Raw genomic sequence first — 6,895 nt, forward strand, 5'->3', positions numbered from 1 at the left:
GTCCAGCTGCGTATCCGTCGCATTGCTGCAGAGGCACTTAAAACTCCGGCAACATTGAAGTGCCCCCTACCATCAATGTAAAGGCAATGGCGTCACTATCCTCTATTGAGAAAGTCACTCCTGGTACAAGTGCAACTTTCAATCAGAACAGTACAACGATGCAATTGAACAACACAGGAAAACGTGGTGTCAACAATACCTGGTAAACGCAAGTGGGCATTACTACAAACAACCTGCAATACTCCTAAGCGGACTTAGGAACTGTAGAACTCAGCTTGCTTACAACGCTCCCCACGGGTTAGACAGCGGATATGAGGACCTATCTAATCAATGAATTTCTTAATCAATGAGCGGAAGATTATTCTACAACTAGTCTTCAGTTTGAGTGGTCAAGTTCACTGAACAACTGTTACCATGATCCAGATAATCTTACTCACTCATGAGTCTTCTTCGAAAATATAAACCCACACAGAATCTTGTGGTAAGTAATTGCCCTTGTCCGACTACTCCTGCCCAACCTCGTTTTTGATCGGTTCCTCATCCAGCATAGAACAAGAGCTGAGATATTCCGCACAATATGCTTGGTTCAATGAAAGACAGGACAATGGCAGAGAACTTTGGAACCCACAGCAGTCAGCGGCTTCGCAAATCATTTCACAAGCGGTTCTCCCCAGAGCTGATGCAACACCTGCGACAATGCATTTGGTATTGATGTCACTCGGTGGTGCAGGTAGCACGGTCTGCGAAGGATAGCTCCGCATGGATGAGGAAGATTCATCGGATCGCTTATTCCCCAATCTTGCAGTCGTGGTAACTATCAAAACGGCTGCAATGATCATTGGAACCAAAATCTGTTCCCAAATTTGTGGGACTGTGTCCTATCATTCATTTGTATATTTGTTTCCCAAATCCTCTTCCATCAGATTCTTGTAGTTGTACAGCAAATATATTGTGTTGTACAATAAGGCCAACACAAATCCAACGGTACCATTGATATCCTTACCATGATCCTCAATCACACAGTCATTGGTATCTGTTGCCTATTTCACAGACATGTCGCAATGGTGTATGCTGTAATACTCCCCAGTGGCCTGTCTTGTTGTGCTTGAAAACTTGACCTCACATTTTGAAGTATCTCCTTGCCAGAAAAGGAGAGATTTAAGAACAGGCCGTGCTTGCTGAAATCCCCAATACTTGCTAAGAAAGTCTGCAACATTATCTTCTTCAAGGATCTTATCAAACTTGACAACGCCAGCTGCAATTGCTTCTTGAACCCTATGATAAGATAGTGTGTTGTGTCTCTTCTTGAGTGGGGACTGAGGTTCCGTCAAAGTAGTAATCACAGACTGGTTATCACCAAATATCTCTTGATAGGAACTCCAAGGTAACGCATTGTAGTTTGTATATCCATGATTTGCTCAACAGCAATACGTGCTGCCACAAACTCAGATCCATAAGTGGCAGTCTCAACTGTGGCCTGTCGCTTAGAATAGCATTTGAAAGGAGTTTGATTGATAAGGTGTAACATTACAAATGTCCTGTCATCATGTCATGGTAGAGATTAGCATCAACATAACTGGTAAGTATAACATGCTTTCCCAATGATGCAGGTGTATAGTTAGGTAGAAGCTCCTTGATGTTACCATATACAGATGATGCCCAACTATGCGCCTCTCTAGGTAACTAGGAATGATCCGGTTCACCTGTATGGACTCATATAGACCCATGTTTCATCTTCTTACCATACCTGTAGATCCTTTTGGGTCAATTGAGGTGCCCGTCATAGGGCGCCACGCGGAATTGTGACATGCTTATGACAGTAGTAGCTATATCAAAGCAACCAAGAGTGATAAGCCACTGTAGACTACCAATGAGCAATTGGTACTGCTTGATCCCTTGGTCATTGAGTTCTGGAGTAGAGTCTAACTCCGGGTGGTCCCCCTTTTCCAATGGCAATACTAACATCTTGGGTTGTTCACCATACATCCGCTTGTAATGTTCCATTAAGCATGCAATGTACTTCTTAGGGTGGTAATACAAAGTGCCATCCTTATTGTGTTCAAAGGTACATCCCAAGTGATAGTCTAGAAGTCCAACACCCTTGAGTTTATACTTGTGCATTTCCTTGAGTTGCAGAATGATTTTCTCGGGGTCATGAGCTGCCACGGCAATGTTGTCAATGTACATGGCACTATACTCATATACATCGGAGTTCTCTCTCATCCAAACATTGGAGTCAGCCTTGCTTGCCGTGAAACCGAGGTCACAAAGTGTATCCGCAAAACGCTGATGCCAACAAAGACTGCTGCTTCTGAGTTTGTATAGCGCCTTGTTGATAATGAGGCTTAGTCCTTCAATGTTGGCAAATTCAGGACCAGCAACAATAAAAACCTTTTCCTTGGTCTGAGCTTTGAGATATGCGTTTCCTATGTCAGCTCCCCACAATTTCAGATTGTTAAGTTCAGGTAGGAAGATGACAATTCAATGGCTTCTGAGTGAGACAACCCCTGAATAGACGCTTTTGTTGGGTACCGGAGTGAGGTGTCCACCTGCAACCATTCTGGCCTTGTGTCTCCCATCATGGTTTACATCATACACGGTATGGATACGGATCTTCTTGTATCCCTCAGGTGCATTGTCTACATGTTGACCGCAAATGATGGCCTTTCCCTTGTCAATGAATGTGTTGTACTTGTGCAGTTATGACAAGCTGAGATAGGGATTGATCAGATCCCTTGGCTGCAGCTTGTTGAATAGATCAACAAAGGGTTGAGATCACAATCAAAAAGTTAATTTCTAGTAATCTGTAATCTGAGAACCTCACAGGAGGCCCTCATTATCCTAAAGTCATATCATTCACTTCATGCATCATCATAGTTGACACCACATCATCACAAGTGACATCACCACAAGTAGTGACATCATCACAAATAGTCTGTCCATCTGTCAACACCACCCATGACAAATGTTCTGCCCATCTGTCAACAATCACTCAGTCACATCCAAGACTCAAAATGGATAAAAACCTGACAGTTACGTCCGTTCCATCTCTTGGCATCCTGCCACTTACTGTTTCCATTTGCTTTGTCAATGCCTACAGCATCTTTGTGATCACAAGAAAACTGGTACTGAACTTCAATACAGGGGAGCGTCAACTAGTGTGGAGTTGAGCTTGATGCGCAAGCCATTGGAACTTGTCACTTCTAACTGCAAGGTGCTTGAATTGTTTCCATCCTGGTGTATCTAGGAGGCCATGGTGTTTAGCAGAGGCAGCACAAGTAACAGGGTCATTGGCCTGTATAACGCCTAGATGTTCATACATGGACTCCCCAGTTTCCCAATTGACTAGCATGTTGAATCTTGATCCCTAACAGTTCTTGTCTGTAGGAGAGAGGGGTCCTTTGTGTGCCACAGTTATCCTTAGCACCATTGCCGATCTGTATTGTGCAATTCCTTATCTAGATTTGTCTCGAGTTTATCTAGAATTTCGTTGTACGCTAGAATTTCGTCGTGTTCACCATCATTAATTTCCACAAGAAAATTCACATCAGAAGTTTTGTCTGGATCAATTACTTTTCGGGTGATACGAGGTCAAAAACGTTCTCCGTCAGTTTGTGTGTCTGTAAGAAACGTTTGTCCAATGAGATCATCTGGGCTGAAATAGAAAAACCCTACGGCAAGCATATCGGGGTTCATTATCCCTTTATCTTGGGTTTATGCTTATAAGTCTTTGTTTTACGTCTTTTTATCGTATCTACAATCCTTTGGTCCCACAGACACGTTTTAGCCCGTTACCGTTGCAGTTTTCTAGTTTATCAGACCCATCGTTCTACGCTGAGGTAACGGGATCAAAGGTAGGGTGATTTGTTGTGTTTTGAGTGTTTGAGTGATCGCCAAGTCCGATAGTGCCTGGGGAGGTAAAGCTAAAATACCTGGCTCTTCATGTTGTTGTTGAGTCGCCGATGCCTGCAGAGGCCTGGAATATACTGCCAGTTTCTCGTAATGGTCCATGTGGTAGACATGTCGATCGGTAACTGGGTTTCGTATCCGTCTAACGGTCTGAAACGAGGCAAAATCTCCATGGTGGGACGCTTCCATGGATCTCTTCATCTACCAAAGAAGGTGTATTGCACAAGAATTTATTGTTTGCTAAAAGCTCGGATCCAAGCTTTATCCAGGGGTGGATAATAAGTAGTTTGTTTGCATGGAACATTTACTTATACAGCAACAATTATCGGACTTGTACCAAACGGTAATCGTGGATCCTCCACTCTGATAGATATCAGCCAAATATCTCGTATTATGAGTTGCGACATGAAAATGGTATTCGTCGCGTTTTATTGAAATGGTTCTCAAACGGTATTCAATATCGATATCACTTATATGGTATTTATGTGGTGTTCACATGTGACGTTGTCAGTGGTCAATAATTCTCATGTTCACGTGGTGCAGAAAGAACATTGAATGTTGTCGAACCAGCTTACGAAATTTTTATGAAATTTAAGACAGGCGAAGAAGACGAGAGTTGACCATGGCGGCTGCTTTAGCTCAAGTTCGAAATGCTTTACAAGCGATCGGCATTGTTGATGTTGAACAACGCGATGCTATCACGGATTCGATTACGTCTATGGATGTTTTCGAGATCGCAACGGATGATTTCATCAAGGACATATGTAAGAACATCCGTCGTCCAGGGGGTACACTTCCGAATCCTAACGCAGAACAACCTGGAGCCCCGGCAATGATTCCTCGCAATGGTGTAGCAATTTCACCTACTGCGGAGGAGCGTCTTGTGTTGTTGGCATACTATGTTCGTCACCTCAAGCGCACTTCTCGGCCTTATCCGGCTCAGTTCAATGCGGCGCGTATTTTCTCAATGATCGAGATCAAGAAGCGTGAGAAGGAAGACAAAGAGTTAGCGAAAGACCTTGTTGCTCCTGGACAAATTGAAGACCTGAAGAAGATCCGTGATGCCTTTGAAAATATTGCGGAATATTTGCTTCAAATTCGAGGAACAACGGGAGTTCCATTGGCTTATGTCATTCGTGAAGATGAAGAAGTTCCTGAAGGCCCGGATAACAACTATCAAGATGCATTTGAAGAAATGATAGCGCGATGTCCGCATGAAGAAGAGTCCTATGCAGCAGATAATGCTCAAGTGTGGTCTATTATTCGCGTTTGTACCCATGGTGGTCCTACTTGGAGCTGGGTGTCGGCTTATGCTCGAGCTCGTAATGGTCGTGCGGCTTGGTTTGCACTTTGCTCGCATTATTTGGGACCGACTAATCAGTCAAAGATTATGACACGTGCTGAAGGTGATCTTGAGTCAAAGTTCTACAACAGAGAGCGTCGTAACTTTACTTTCGAACGTTTTGCTGAGATCCATCAGCAAGCTCATACAGATCTAGAAGAGTTTGGAGAGCCATTGACAGAGGCTGCAAAAGTTCGGAAATTTTTGAAACGGATTCAGGCATCGTTTCTAAATTCTGCAATTGCCACTGTTTGTGCTAACCCATCTTTGAAAAATGATTTTGAAGCCACAGTGAATTTCCTCAGTGAGTTTATTGAGGAACAGAATCAAGCTCAACTTCGGAATATTTCGTCAGGTCGATCTGGTCGCGGTTGAGGACAAGGTAGAGGATCAGGTTGTGGTAATAGAGGTCGCGGTGGACGCGGTGATAGAGGTGTTTTCAACAAAGGTTCTACCAAGGGCATGGTGGATAAGTATTATACCTTTGATGAATACAAGAGTATGAATGCTGAACAGAAGCGTCACTTGCATACATTACGTCAAGAAGCTGGTGGTAAACGCAATGCTTCTACTGTTGATTCTCAAGAAAGGGAGGATGACAAGAAATCGAAAACGAGTCGTGATGATACGAGCTCGCTTACTTTGAAGTCGTCGGCAGGTCGCAATATGTCGCAGAGAAGTTCGAATATGTCAGTGGTATCAACACGTTCTATCTCTATACAGTCACTGGAGAGTGCATTTATATCACACGCGGAGTTAGATTCTCACGCGGATACTTGTTGCGTTGGAAAGAACGCTTATATATTTCACGAAACCTCTCGAACGGTTGATGTTTCTGCATTTTTATCTACATTGGGACAAGCCCGGTCTGTACCAATTGTCTCTGCTGCTCTTGCATATGATCATCCTTACACATATGAGACTTTTATTTTAATTATTCATCAGGCCTTGCACTTTCCTACCATGGAACATAATTTGTTAAATCCAAATCAGCTCCAATTAAACGATGTGCAGGTCTATGATTGTCCAAGATTTTTACTTGAAAATCCCACGGATTTGTCACATTCGATTTATTTCCCCAACGAGGATCTTAAATTGCATCTGCAATTAGATGGTGTGATTTCGTATTTGCCAGTGCGAAAGCCGTCTCCGGAGGAGTTTCGAAATTTTCACAAATTGACTCTTACGTATGACAATCCCATTTGGGATCCATATTCGACGGATTTTACTCGTCAGGAGGAGAAGTATACCGATAGCAAAGGTATTTTGGTAACGAGTCAATCCGGTCATGCAAACATTCAAATGATTTTGTCACACGAAAGTACAGTATCAGTTGTGTTGTCTAGTATTTCAGTGTCACTCAATGAACAGCATTTTGTCGAAGCACTTGAGAAGACATGTCTGGTGAGTGTTGCTCAGTCGTCGAATTACAGGTACAGGGTTACTCCGGAAGAGTTAGCCAGACGTTGGAATATCGGTTTATCTGCAGCGAAACGAACTTTATTGGCTACGACTCAGAGAGGAGTCAAGGATATTGCCAGTCGGACTCTAACACAGAGAGTCAAGCCAACTACCAGTCAGCTCAGATACCTACATCTCCGTGCAAGTGTGTATACGGATACAATGTTTTCTTGTGTAATGTCT

Source organism: Phaeodactylum tricornutum, chromosome 33 (assembly GCF_000150955.2).
Source record: "Phaeodactylum tricornutum CCAP 1055/1 chromosome 33, whole genome shotgun sequence".
NCBI lineage: Eukaryota > Bacillariophyta > Bacillariophyceae > Surirellales > Neidiaceae > Phaeodactylum > Phaeodactylum tricornutum.